This window comes from Triticum aestivum, chromosome 4D (genome assembly GCF_018294505.1).
Source record: "Triticum aestivum cultivar Chinese Spring chromosome 4D, IWGSC CS RefSeq v2.1, whole genome shotgun sequence".
NCBI lineage: Eukaryota > Viridiplantae > Streptophyta > Magnoliopsida > Poales > Poaceae > Triticum > Triticum aestivum.
The window spans coordinates 5,328,223-5,343,849 of NC_057805.1; the positions used below are offsets into that span (position 1 = coordinate 5,328,223).

At 43.5% G+C, this 15,627-nt stretch overlaps 1 non-coding gene across 1 annotated transcript; it reads left to right on the plus strand.

Moving 5' to 3' along the window:
* Window positions 1–9,163: 9,163 nt before the first annotated feature.
* Window positions 9,164–9,235, plus strand: TRNAP-CGG (transfer RNA proline (anticodon CGG)). The gene has a single exon. It is a non-coding gene; the product is annotated as a tRNA-Pro (tRNA).
* The last annotated feature ends 6,392 nt before the right edge of the window (window positions 9,236–15,627 follow it).

A 15,627-nucleotide genomic window follows, 5' to 3' on the forward strand; every position in this document is an offset into this window, starting at 1 on the left:
TTCGAGCTGTCATGCATGTGTGCACCGCCTTGAATCAACCCTGCATCATAGTCTTGTCGAAGCTGCACAAGCCCTTGGGCCTGTACCACGTGTTTCTACGCCCCAGAAGCTGGCCACCATCAGCATCACGCTCCTATGTCGTCGTCGTTGAAATCACCGCAGTCTTCTGCTTCGACCAACATCCCCGTCGATCCGTCAGACAGTCTAGTCTGACCTAGCCGAAATTATCCGACTGCAACGATGCTCCACCCTGCGTCCTCTCTGCCATGCACATCCGTGTGTTGCTTAACGCCCTCTATATGCATGATCCTACCACGACAAGCCCAGAATCCTGCGAGCCTTATACGCATGTCGCCATCCTTGTCACATACTCTCTGAACCCCCGTAGCAATCTTGACAGAAAAACCTTCCGTGCAAACCTGAGTCCTCGCAAAATTATTTTCCTTATGCATTGCTAGCACTTGTCCGTGTACCCCTAGTAGCAAGACAAGCTATTTCATCTTCCAACTGCTCCTGGACACCAAGCACGTTCGTATGCATGTGACGCCAAGCACTCAAGCCTTTCCTTTTGTTAACCAACAAATCTAAGCCTTCACAGCTCACCGAACGCCTCTGCAGCCTCCTGTAGCACACCGTACATGCATGACCACACGCATGTGCGCTGCCCTTGTGCAACTCAATGGAGCTAGCCAGCTCAACAAGAACCTTGCTCCACCTGTGACAATGCTTTCTTGGGCCTGTAGGGCCTGCCACGCACACCGGCATCACCAGGTTCCGCCCCAGCCACACGCGCCATGGCCTCTCGTACACGTCATGCCGCCGCCTTACCATGGCTCTGATGCCAATTGTTACATAATCTCGGGTCCGTTAACATCAGCATTTCTGACCCATCTGCATCACCAGGCCGAACTAGAAAGCAAGACCGACTTATGAGAGGCCTTGGGCCCTCTTCCCCCAAAAGACTAGCCTATTAGGAGGGGCATCCCCGCTCTTATAAGTCATGTTATGTCTCCCCTCACAACCGATGTGGGACTAAACCCAACACATCAGGCCCGACCCCGATGTGGGGGTTGGTGATCCAATGTCTCTTCACAACATTGCGGTCCTTGGCAACACCATCAAGTATGTTGAGATGCTGCCTCACCCCGACAGAAGCTCCTCTAAGCCCCCCTCCTATCGTTGGGAGGTCGCAGCGGGGCCATGAAGAAGGCCCGTCACTCCTGGTCCAAGGATTGGCATACAGAGTGCAAGCTCGATTCCACCCATATAAAGGTTGATTCTGGTACCGCGGGTACCCTTCCAACCTTGTCGACTCTCCATGTTGGCATGCCCATCCTCAGCCTGCAGAGTGATGCCATTGTTCACTTCCTAGCCAAGATTGACTACTGCCAAAGCGAGCGCACAACTTGGGTGCTTGCTGTTGACATGGAGACCATGACTCTCACTCAAGCGGTCGAGTTTCGCGCCAAGAGGACTCTTGGTTTAGCCCGGGGCTACAATGCAAGTAGCATCTCGACATATCTCAAAGCGTAATTTTTGTGTGAAGATTGTAGCTTATTTGTACTGATGCCTAGCTGTCTGTTACTTCCAGTACATGCTAAATTATCAGATTAATCACATTTTCTTGGTACATCACCATATCACACCCATAAATAGTGTAGGGTTTAGGGTGGATATTCTAATCTCAACTGAATAAGTACTCAGCAGTCATGGTACCATGACAGCACCACCTGTGCTTGAGATGCGGCATATGAGACATGATCTCAGCAACAAATATACGTATATTTAAGAACTGCAGACCACGTGTAACCTGAATCCTGGCGGTGGGTTGGAGGGAAAAAAATTATATGAGACCAGGTCTCATGGGCTAGCAGGTGAGACCTGGAAAAGAATTATATGAGACCAGGTCTCACGGGGAGACCTCCTCCTCGGCGCTAGCGTGATCACGGCGCCAGCTGCGTCGCTTGCATGGGCTTGGCCCAGCAACGCTCGCTGCTGTCGCCGCTCGGTCGCTAGCTGGCCACTCGCTTGATAGCTACCGCTCGATCACTTTTTTTTCTCTCGCTCAAAAAATGCTACAGTGTGTACTGGTTTTCTTGGAAAAAAACAAACCGTTTTGCTACAGTATGTACTCTTGTCCTTTCAAAAAGTTCATCAGAATTTTAAAAAGTTTATCAAATTTGAAAAAAGTTCATCAAATTTGAAAAAGTTCATCAAATTCGATCAAAAGTTCATTGAATTCGAAAAAAAGTTCATCGAATTCAGAAAAAGTTCATCGCATTCGAAAAATAGTTCATCGAATTTGAAAAAAGTTCATGGAATTCAAAAAAAATCATGAAATTCTAAAAAAGTTCATCGGATTTGAAAAAACGTTCATCAAATTTGTCGAAAAAATCATCAAATTCAAAGAGAAAAGTTCATCGATTTGCAGAAAATATTCATGAAGAAACAGTTTTGCGAATTTGAAAAAAGAAAGAAAAATAAAATAAAAAGGAAATGAAGCATAAGAAAAGACGAGAAAACGTGTAACCAATCACACCAAGGGGTGTGGTTGGGTGGTTGTAGCGTCGTACTCTTAACTGCTCGGTTGCGTGTTCGATACCTAGCTCTAGCGCCCTGCCTTTTGGGAAACACAGAAAAAATGTCGAAACTAGCCGGCCCAACGTGGTCTGGGGGGGTATGCGCCCGTTAGTAGAAAGACCTATAGCGGGCGCCCAGCGCCGAATAGGATTTAGCTCTCACGGGCTAGCATCATAAAGCATCATATAATTCTTTCCCGGGTCTCACCTTCTAACCCATGAGACCTGGTCTCAATAAAATAAGCAAATGCAGGCAACTTGCTTGCCAGTGCGACCAAACTTAGCTGTTGACTAACTTGTAGTGCCGGATTTAAAGAACTAAAAGGAATGGCGAAAACTGAACGTTGTTTAAGAAATTACGAACAAAATTCCAAATTTCGAACACTTTTTTTCAATTATGGATAATTTTATGACAAAATGCAAATTTTTGAAACTTTGGAAAGTCTTTTCAAAGTGCAAAAGGCAAACATTTTTGAGAATTTGCACAAAAAACTTGAAAAGTGTACTTTTTGTTTTGTAACAAAGAAGTGATCTGTGGAACACAAATAATTTCCAAATTTGTGAAGGAAATTTTAAAAAAGCATTTTGGAAAATCAGGAACATTATTTTTTGAAAGGCGAACAGTTTTTGAAATTCCATAAACAATAGGAAACATGAACATATTTTGAAACTCCTGAACAAAATTTGGAATCAAACCAACGACCATCCACTCACTTGCGCGAGCTGCTAGCCAAAGCACCAGTCGAGTTCCACCGAGGGTAGTACAACACGATACTAGAAGACCTAAATACAACCGCAAAACATAGCACTTGAAGACAACCACGAACAGATTTCCAAAAAAGGGAGCAAAAAAGTATACTTGCGAACAATCTTGACAAAAACAACCAAATTTGGAAAATTTCTGAATACCTTTTAATTTTGAACAAAAATTTAAAACCCCGAACATTTTTTTTAATTATAGAACAAAATTTGAACATGAACATTTTTTAAAGCACGAACATTTTTTGATTCTTGAGAACCAATTTTGAAACAGAGAACAAATTCGGAAGCGCGGACTATTTTTTAAAGCATGAACATTCTTTTGAATCTTGAGAACAAATTTTAAAACAGAGAACAAATTTGGAAGCACGGACAACTTCTTAAAGCAAAAATATTTTTTTAATATTGAGAACAAAATTTGAAATGGAGAAAAAAATTGAAAAATCCCATAGGAAGCGTGAACATTTTTTGGAAATGTGAACAAAAAATTGAAATATGGTACATTATATGAAGTTTGAAAGTTGTGAATTTTTTTGTGTAACAAGAACAATTTTTGAATTTTGAGAACTGAACATTTTATAGAAACGCTAACAAAATTTGAATATTTTGAAAAAAAAGAGGAGAAAAGAAAAATAAAAAGAAATAACCAACCAAAGAAAGAAAACAAACGGAAAAAATGAAAAAAGACGAAAAGAAAAAATAAACATAAATAACTAAAAACTAAAAGAAGAAGAAAAAAGCAACGCTAGAAGTTGGGCCGGCCCACTGCGTCGTTCGCTCGCGCATCCTCTTGTGCGAAGCGTCGACATTACGATGCAGCAAGCGGCCTATAGGATTTTGCGGTGGTTGGGTTGGTGTGATATTAGAGCATCTGCAGCCGCGCCCCCAACAGGCCCGCCCCAGGCTTTTTTTGCCGCCGGCGCCTAAAAAACGGCCCACTCGCGCCCCCAGGAGCCCCTTTTTTCGTCGGTTTGGGCCGAAACTGACGCCAGCGGACACAGATCGAACCCGACGCGCCGGGGGTGCCTGGGAGCACCGGGGAAGCGTTTTTGGCTCGAACGGGGATGGGCCCGCCGAGTCAGCGAGACGTCGCTTCGTCGTCCTCATCGCCTCGGTTCCCGCGGGAAGCAATGCCAAGGCTGTCGTGCTGCCGCGCCGGTCAGCCTCCATTAATGCCTCACGGGCGGCGCAGTGAAGGCGCCCGCGACGCGCGTCCCGCCCGCTCCCGCCACGCGTCGCTCGGCATGCAGGCTCTCACCGCCCCGCTTCGGCTATAAAAGCTAGCCTCCCCGCCGGTGACCGCCACAGCCGCCACAAACTCGCCTTGTCTAACCACAGAACAAACACTCCCCCCCTCTTCCCGGCGATGAGCAATGGCTGAGCGGAGGAGCAGCGGAACGAACCGAGGTACGCCGCCGACAGCCACACGCTGTGACGATGTACTTCGAACACCGCCGGGAAGACCAGATCGCCTCCGCCAACGGCATCATCCCCCGCGGACGCCTCAACGCCGACGGGTGGCGCGAGTGGTGGGGTGTGCCCGGCCGCATCCTCGAGGCTGTTCTCGACCACATCGAGACCGGCAACACGCCACGCCTCGAGTACTCGCCGCACCCGTCATTCTCTCGCCGCCGCGGCTGCTCCTGGACGCCGCGGCGTATGGAGCCGGGGACCTCGTCATCTCGCCGGCCCTCCGCCCCATCAAGCCAGATCCGGAGGAGACGCCGCTTCGGTGCCGCACCCGTAGTGGCGCCCTCGTCATCAACGAGGGCGCCCGCCCCTGCTCGCGCTCCCTCCGCTTGGTCCGGCCAAAGACCGAGTCGGGGTTGCTCCCAATGAAGCCGGAGCACGCGGAGATGGTTCTCGATGACGAGGCCGCCCTCAAGTGGGCGAGGGAGGACTACGTCCGCGAGCAGGTGCCCTGCCAGCGCCGGGCATACACGGAGCTCTAGGCTCGGCGCCGCGGACGCGAGGAGGGTGGCGTCATCGTCCTCGACAGCGACGAGGCCGAGGCCGGGCCGTCCACCCTCCCCCCTCCCCCCCCCCCCCCCCCCGCGCATCGTCGACTCTGGCCAGGGGTGCAGCAGGGACGGCGGCGGCTTCGGCGGGGCGCACGACGACGACGACGACGGCGGCGACTACACCCGTTTCTACGGGCTCGTCGGCATGTAGAAGGCGGGTGGCGGCCCCGTCGTAGCAGGGCTAGGCGTAGTTCTTATGTTTCTCTGTTTTTATACAAATTTCAGTGAAAAATCGTCGAGTTTGTGCTAGATCGCCGAGTTTGTGCCAAATCGCCGAGTTTGTGCAAATTTCTATGAAAGATTGACGAGTTTGCGCGGTTTTGGCGACGATCTGGGGGCGACGACTGGGAACGCAATTGCCCTCATGCACCAAGCAAACACCGGTTCGACCTCAGGCGGCTCTTTTTCGGCGTCTTGAAGGCGAACGGCTGGGGGTGCTCTTAATTCTCTAGCGTGATTGGCCCATTTGCGTTGCCGGTAGCTTAACTTCTAAGCAGTGGTCAGTTTTCTCTGTCTCAAAAAACAAAATGTTTTCTCTGACCCATAAAGCCATTCATCCCCCTTCGGTGGTGGCTGGCGAGCGACGAGTCGCCATGGATGGCCTCGAGTTCTTCTTTGAAGAAGTGGAATCAGGGTAAAAAACTAGTGAGTGTGCCGAATTATTTCTCTTGCTCTTGCTCTTTTGCTTCCAGAATTTTGTATGCCGTGGGATTTTTCTAGAATTTGTTTTTTGGCTTATTTCATCTGCATCTTTGTTGGTGTCTGATGAGCTGACAAATACGGTTGACTTGCAGATTGGTCCCTAGGTGGATGGGGGGGATATTTTAGGCGACGGAGTCGCTACTGTGGAGTCCGTTGTTGCTTCCATCCATGAAGCCCGCGGGCGCTCAACAGATTTGATCTCTTCTGATCTCATGTCCGGCAGTGGTGGCGAACTGCAGTGCCAAGAGGAGGACGAGAATGTCGGCTCGTACAATGGTAGAGGTGGTCGGCGACTCAAACAACATGGCTCCTGAGAATATGACCAATGTAACGATGAGAGAAGATGGGTCAAACTGAAAAAGAAGAAGAAGAAGCCAGGGCGAGTCTGTTTGAGTTGGGTGTGGCTGGGATGCAAAACGAGCTCTCCTTTATATAGCCGGCGAGAACACTGCAACGGCTGGGTGCCCAACGATCGACTCAAATGGCTCTCCGGTGAGACGACGGCAACTGCTAGATGCCCAACATCGACTCAAAACGGCTCGCTGCCATGGCACATGTTGACGAAGTCAAAACCCATGTCGTTCACACATCTGTGCACGCACTGGCACTGCGGTGCCAGCTATTATACATGGGCTGCCACTGTTCAATTTCTAGCAAATACGAGCACTTTGCAGCGGCCTCTACTACAAATACAGTAGCTACATACGGGCTTGGCACTGATCACGACGAGCGCAGACGGGTGTCATACCGGCCTGCGGTTAGCTCGGCCACCAAAGAGCATTTTCGGCTCTATACACCACAACAATTCCAACTATCCACAAATTGTTCGGTTATGACAACAAAAAAAGGTTGCCTAGCTAGTTGAAATGAACCAAACTTCATTGAAAATTCTTCATTCAAGTATGAACAATGTTCATATAAGTAAAATAAATGTTTACCTAACTCAAGATAATTTTTCCGGCATTTCATTCCTTTTGTATGTAAAATGTCGTTGCATTTTAAGAAATGTGCACGCACCTTAAAATAGTTCGACCTGTTGCAAAAAATGTTACATATATGTTATTACAATTTATTCCACCTTGCATGCAAAATGTTCATCTGTGCCAAGTGAATATTCGCACAGTTCTGAAAAATGCATATTTGAAAGATAAACATAACTCTAAAAGAAGTATATAAATACAACACTTAAATAAAGACTTCCACGTCTACATCAAGATGTGGTGATATTCATTTAAATAAGTTGTAATGAGATTGCATTTCAGCTTGCTGAGCTTCAAACACTCGTGTTGGTTTGTTCCAACACATTGCTTTTTATTTGGTTTGTTATTTTCTTTTTCTTTTCGCCGGTTGCATTTATTTTGCAAGTTAACTTTTAAAATCCAGCATAAAAAATATCAGCCTTAGTTTAAGCTCAATCGGCCATCAACTAGAAGTGGTAGTTTTTATAAAAAAAAAAGAGTGAAATAGGCATGCTTTTGTCAAGACTTGTAAAGTGGTAGTTCGGGGGAAGGTTGCCTAAATTGTGGTAGTTTTTGGTTAAATACTCGGTGTGGTTGGACATGTACTGAACTAAAAAAGGCAACCAGGTGCACGTTAGCTCCTGCTTGCACATGGTTTGATGAAGGGCCCGACCAATTTGGGTCTTTTGTGTGCATCCTTTCCCTGCATTTCTGTAAGCGACTATTTCCAGGAAACGAGTTCGCGACCTCATGGTTACAAGGCAATAACTTTATCACCGTGACAAGGCTCCCCTTCTGGACATGTACTGAACTTTTTTTGATATGTTTTGATTGCATAGTGCATGTGTCACATGGTGCCATGCACTGAAATAAACTAGATTAAATAAAGCCAAACTGGATCAGAAAGCAGCATCCTCCCAACACCACTTATTAAAAGAAAAATAATATGCTACCAAAATTATTCTAGTAGATGTGTAAGTCTTATGAGATAATAGGTCTGGCATTTCACAAAGATGTTGCTTGATTTTGGGGAAAAAAGAGAGGTAAAATCGCGATGAGAAACATATCTCTTCCATAATATTGCAGTGTTGTGAAATATTAAAATTTTATGGTTGTAAAGCTTGACATGAATTCTTTCATACTGCAAAGATAATCGGTTGGTTTAACTGAAATGGCATGTGCTTTCCCAAACAAGTGTGACTAGATGAAATGCCACACATATAGGATTATACAAAACGAAATGCATTAGGAAGCTAAAGGTTTTTCGGTTCACAAGATTTCATAAAAGGACATGTCGATTTTTCATCACTGGTCTCATCCCTCCCAATAATATGCGAGTGGGAAAGGCTTAAAGTCGAACCGCAACGCGGCGACGAATCAAGTACGAGAAAAACACGAAGAGCTGCATTGTGATGACTTGTTACTTTTGGTGACAGATTACTGTAGGGGTGGCCTTTTTGAGATTTCAAAGTATGGCTCACCTTTCCCTATTGCATAGTGTATTATTCTTTTTTTTATGCTTTATAATCACAAGTGGACATTAATTTCTAGAGATGGGGTTTGGTTTCCCTAGCCAGCGCTGGAGCCCATCATCCCGTGTGTGGAACGGTCATTCAAGACCGGGAGGGCATGAACGACCGTGTTATTCAAGGTGTTATGGGCGTTCACGTTCTCGGACATCAGCCTACCAAGATCGAGAGGAGGCCTGATGAGGATGATGCTATTGTGTTACCTTGTCTATTATGATGGCTCGATGGCAGAAGGCGGTTGCCACCTTGATGCTTCTGCTGCTCTGCCGTGCTCCTGCTCTTCTACTTAGTTTGTAGTTCGGCCAGTTGTCTTCGGAGGGAGACCAGACCCACTCGAGATTTAAATCGAATGTTTACCAGCTTAATTGTTCGTTCCAAAAAGCAGGATTGTGTGGTCTATGTAGTTTGTTCTTTCTAGATGTTCGGTTGGGGATTTGACAATGAGAAAAATACCCATTCGTTAACTTATAGAGATGCAATACAATTTATCTCTGCCCCGCAAAAAAAAAAACACAGTACATATCTGCCCAACAACAAGCGCTTCACTATCTTCTTCGTAGCACATCAAGTGGTTAGATGGACAAATAAAACTTCGGCCATTAATTAAAAAGTTTGGGTGTTTGGTCTAGTGGTATGATTCTCGCTTCGGGTGCGAGAGGTCCCGAGTTCGATTCTCGGAACACCCCTAATTTTTAGACGGTGTTGTTGGCGATCGGACCCCACCATCTGCCACTATTTAGACGGTGTTATTGGCGATCGGACCCCTTTTTTTCTCTCTCCTTTTCTTCTGCTACTAATGTACGCAGCCATCAGGAGTGGTGCTTTCATTCATTAAGAGAGGAGAAACCTCAAAACAATCTAACAGAGGGAATTATGTAATTACAATCAAAGGGAAATCAGTCACTACTACATGCTTTCCGCATGTGAGTCCAGCATGCAATAACGGAGGTCAACAATTCCGCATGTGCCGTGGTCGAGTCCTGTGCGCGGCCACGTTAAGGTTTGGGTTTGGCGCTTCAATGGAGTACCCGGCCTATTGATGTTGATTGCCTTGAGGCGGTCACTATGGTCAAGAGTGGAGATGGCAACAAATCCAAGTATGCTTTCTTGGTCGATAAAATCAAGAAAAGCTTGAAGGAAATTAATTCTTGTATTACTTAGAATTGCCGATGCCAAAATAACTCTAGTCACTTTATGGCAAACTTTGGTAGATCTCAACGACGTACTATTGTTTGGCCTAGATCAGCACCACCCCCCTCCCCCTCCGGGTCCAGCGCTTTAGAATTTTTTTATGACTGTAAATCATTGGTCTTTTGAGTAATATACAATAATTTCTTCGTAACAAAAGAAAAACAAATAGAAGCAAAAGGGGGTTAGGACGAACTTTTGGTCTATTCTCAGCTGTCATGGCCATGAAAAATGATTTGCAAAATTTCTTTAACTGCTTAAAACGCTTGAGTTGCAAATTCCTTCGACTTCTGCTACTAAATATCCACCTTATTCTAATTATATGAAAAACATTATTACCAATAAAATAAAGATACCTACTAAGAAAAATATCCACCATGTTTTTTTTATAAAAATGCTGGAATTGGACAAAATAATAGCCAGAAATATCTTTGCAAATGGTGGGTTGAGATATCCTAAATGTATTTATAATTATTTGAATTTTTCATGCTATTATCACATCAATCTTTTATGTTGCTGGTTTCAGGAAACTTCCCAAACTCAAAACCTTTTTTTTTTCAAATCATGGTGCCAAAGAAATAAGTCACATACTCCTTAGTGTTTTTGCAGCTATGTGCAAATATGGAATTGGTTCGGTTGTCGTAACCATATTTGTATTTTAAGTAGTAGAAAAAGGGCCATTTGTCCCGGTTCGTAAGGCCCATTTGTCCCGGATGGTGAACCGGGACTAAAGGGTCGGTACTAAAGCTCTACACCTTTAGTCCCGGTTCTTACACCAACCGGGACATATGGGCCTCCACGTGGCCGCTGCGGCAAGCCCAGGCAGGAGGGCCTTTGGTCCCGGTTGGTGGCACCAACCGGGACCAAAAGGCATCCATGCGTCAGCAGCTGGCAGGAGCTGAGGTTTTTATTTTTTGAAGGGGGTGGTTTAGGGGGTTTTGGGGGGTTAATTTAGGGTGTTAGCTAGCTATTAGAGAGAAGTGTCCTCTCTTATCTCCGTGCTTGGTTTACCAACGCTACTGCTATGCCTAAACATGGCTTAGATTGAAGTGAACGCAACATGTGGTGCATGTCGAAAGTAATACTAATCCTAACTTGATCAAGTTTGGATTAGTACTACTTTCGACATACACCACATGCATGTTGCCTTCACTTCAATCCAATCCATGTTCATTTCACCCACTGATATATAATAACTCTTCATGCTCGCATCATGCATCATCATAATAACAACTCCTACTAATCATCATCATACAACTTTTACTCGTTATTAATAACAAGTCATACGATCATCATCCTCATAGTCATCGAACCAACCCTATTTAATTGTTCTTAGCACGTGATCATCAGTATTAGGTAGGACCTAAATACCCTCTTTAAGGTAAAATAGCATAAAACAATATAGACCCTGACTCTCCATTATGGAGAATGGAGATCATCCTGTCTCCAATTCTTGCGCTTCACTTCCTTTTGCTTCCAAGAACCTCCTTACGACTGTCCATACATTTTTTTCATTCTTTGATTTTCATGTCTCCACTTCTTTTAGAAATCCGGTATGGACAGTTGAGATTCGTAGAATGACCTGGCTGTATGTTCAAAACATCAAGGCGACCATTCTGATACATCAAATGAGGCACACAATCCATCGGGATTCTTTGTTGAAAAACATTGTAATAACTTCGTAGTTAGCAATGATGTACTAGTTTTAGAAGTATGCAAAAGATGCACGGATGTCATAATAGTAAAAAATCTTACCAGGGTATCTCCATAGAAGTTACCGTGGTTCAACACGTGCACTAGTGGCACGTATTGACCATAATTTGGAGGAGTGTCATAATAGGTATTGTAATTCTCAAGGTCAGTACAAAATGCGATGAGATGATTTTTCTCCTGATAAGTTAATTCGGAGCCATCGGTGTAGTGGGTTTTGTTTACCATCTTCCGCACATTGTTGAAGAATGAAAATAAGTTGTCCAATGGAAATAAGCTGTCAACTATTTTGAAATAAACAATATAAATTAGCTAACAACTATGTTTGAGAAACTAACATAGCGGTAGAATTGGAAGTGTATCAACAAGGACCCAAATGTCCATATTGTCTTGCTCGATGTCAGGATCACCAAGATCCATGGTGAGAAGCATATCCTCATAAAAACCATACATCTTGCAAAGTGCTTCCCAATTTGGGCAACCAAAATGGTATATGCTCTGAGAATTGTACAGATTTACTTTAAAATCCATACCATGATGGGTCCTTACGTGAATTTTCTTTGTTTTGAAACTTTCATGGTCTTCAAAACCCATCCTCTCCAAGACATAGCGTCTTGCATGGCATGGGATAAGCTAGTCGAATTGTAAAAGATGAAAATTACACGTTGAAATAGTTGAAGTCGTGCTTAATTACGAAAAAAACACTTGTCGTCGTTGTGTACCATTTCAACATCGAAGGTCTCCTGGAGCTTAATGCTAAAGCATTGATCTTCATCTAGGTGAGGGCACCTGTCGCACAGACCTCGGTCATCGTTGCACCAGGAGCACTCCCCCGGGAGACTTTCGTCGTCCGAGTACGACATTTCCTATATTCATAATTCAAAGATTAAACTTGTACAATTAAATATATGTACTACAAAAACTAAATTAGAACATTATTATTCATCACGGGTTGACTATCGGTCTGTCGAGTCTTTCCTTGAAAATTCTCAGCTCACGGGGTGTATATATTCGACCGTCGGTGATGGTAGCTCCTCATTTCGTTCCCGAGTGCATTACACCAAATTGTCTAGCACACAGGAAAGGAGAAGCTACCCCCACGACAACAGTCGGGATTCTTCGTCCTCTCATATATGGTGGAGACTCTCCCTCACTGATCCTCTCTGACATTTGCGACCGTCGGTGATGGTAGCTCCTCCTTTCGTTCCCGAGTGCATTACAATTGTCTAGCACACGGGAACGAAGGAGAAGCTACCCCCACGACAACAGTCGGGATTCTTCGTCCTCTCATATATGGTGGAGACTCGACAGACTTAAAGTCAACCCGAAATATCGTTGAAAATATGAGCAAAAACATTTCAAAATATCTTATAGGACTCATATTGACATGGAGATTTGGCTGGTCTCACCTCGAGGTCGGAGGGGGGTCGGTGACGGGGATGACGGCGGGGATGATGAAGGGGGCTCCTAGATTTCTACAAAAACAAAAACCCTATAAGCTATGAACTAATCAAATGCATACGCCTTGCATAGTGTTCTCCAATTTTAGCATTCAAAGTAGGAGTAGTTTTCCAATTTGAGCATTCAATAAGCAAAACCAAATCATAAAATAAATTGGTATTCAAATTACCATGCATTCAATAAGCAAACTACATAATCTCTTGCGTCCGTACATCGTCGAATATTATCACTAATACACCTCGAATAGTATCATACATATAGCATCGCTAATACAGCTAGAACCGTAGCGCCCGACGGGTATCGGAGCGGGCGGTGGACACCCAAAGAGAAGGAACCATCACAGGATCATAGCTCCAGTGAGATCTCTGAAGAACCTGCCTGGTATTGTCGAACCTGCCCTCCAACGCAACCATGTAGCGACGGGCATGCTCGTCCTCCTCGCCTTGGCACCGTCACTGGCCCACGCGACCGCCACCAAACAAGGTTCGGGTCAACGACGGGTTGGCTCCTCATCAACCTACGCCCCCCGAAAGGTAGCACCTCCCAATACCAGCCCGGCGGAGCCCAGTCCCGGGCATGGCCCCTCTGATCAAGCAGGCCTCCTCCGGCGAGTCGACGACGAGGATGCGGGATAGGCATCGTCGATGTCGATGCGGGAATAATTGCTTTAACTAAAAAAATAAACTAGTTGTATTAATTTTCTTGCTAAAAATAAACTACTTCTATAGTAAAATAAATTAGTTTTATTAAATCAACTAGTTCAACTACTAAGCACTTACTATAAATAAAATAAAGTAGTACTTACTAAAAATAAACTATTTCTATATAAAAATAAAGTAGTTTTTATTAAATCAAATAGTTCAACTACTAAGCACTTACTATAAATAAAATAAAGTAGTACTTACTAAAAATAAACTACTTCTATAGTAAAATATAGTAGTTTTATTAAATCAACTAGTTCAACTACTAAGCACTTACTATAAATAAAATAAAGTGCTACTTACTAAAAATAAACTACTTCTATAGTAAAATAAAGTAGTTTTTATTAAATCAACTAGTTCAACTACTAAGCACTTACTATAAATAAAATAAAGTAATACTTACTAAAAATAAACTACTTCTATAGTAAATTAAAGTAGTTTTATTAAATCAACTAGTTCAACTACTAAGCACTTACTATAAATAAAATAAAGTAGTACTTACTAAAAAAATAAACTACTTCTATAGTAAAATAAAGTAGTTTTATTAAATCAACTAGTTCAACTACTAAGCACTTACTATAAATAAAATAAAGTAGTACTTCCTAAAAATAAACTACTTCTATAGTAAAATAAAGTAGTCTTATTAAATCAACTAGTTCAACTACTAAGCACTTACTATAAATAAAATAAAGTAGTACTTCCTAAAAATAAACTACTTCTATAGTAAAATAAAGTAGTTTTATTAAATCAACTAGTTCAACTACTAAGCACTTACTATAAATAAAATAAAGTAGTACTTCCTAAGAATAAACTAGTTTAACTAGTTCTATTCCTTCTCCTCTATTCCTTCTCCTTCTCCTCTTTTTTTTTTCTTCTTCTTCCTTCTTCCTCTTTTCTTCCTCTTTTCTTCTTTCCTTATTTACCTTCCTCGACGACCCTAACCCTAAACAGTATAACTAACGACAACGACTTTGCTTGCATACATATGAACAAATATGATCGATCATCTATGAACAATATAAAAACATCATATGATATATGAAAAAAAAATCACATCTATGAACAAAAAAATCATATGATGATATATATATATGCAGGAAAAAACATCATATATGACGACGCTGAACAAAACATCATCATATATACTCCATACATCAACATTATATATACATCAACATATATGCAAAAAACTGATATGCATACGGCGGCCACGGGGCGGGGCAGGACAGGGGTGCGGGGGCTCACTGGGGGCGCGGTGACTGCGTCGGGGCAGGGGGCGGCGGCGCGGCGACGGCGTCGAGGCAGTGGGAAGAAGAACTGAATCGAAATTTTTCATAAGTGTGGCTTATATAGAAGGTCTCTTTTCAGCAGCTCAAAGGGCGGAAAGCAGAGGCCTTTGGTCCTGGTTGGTGGCACCAACCGGGACTAAAGGTGGGCATCGGTCCCGGTTGGTGGCAACAACCGGTACCAAAGGTGGGCATTGGTCCCGGTTCGTGCCACCAACCGGGACCAATGGCCTTACACAGCGGCGTGGTGGTGGGAGTTTAGTCCCACCTCTCTAGTTGAGAGCGCCCAACACCTATTTATAAGCTCCGCTGCCTCCTCCCTCTCGAACTCCTCTGAACTGCAGGCCTATGGGCCTAATCTGACACTGCTTTGCCTGTGGGCTGCTGGGCCTTCTACAGGCCTGAATCTTGGCCCAACTAGCTGGGTTTCTAGTCGTATTCAGGGCGTGGTGGCCCAGTAGGTGGCATTTTTTATTTTTTCCAAAGTTTTTTGTTTTCTTTATTGCTTTATTGTTTTTATTTTGTTTCAACTTACAACAAAATACTTACTGTTGCTATTTTTATTTATTTTATTAAGGTTTATTTATTTTATTTTATTATAGTTTATTTTATTTTGTTTTGTTTCTACTTATTTAATTTATAACAATTTATTTTATGTTATTTTATTTTATTTTGTTTCTACTTATTTATTTTATTTTGTTTCTACTTATTTATAAAAATTTATTTTGTTTC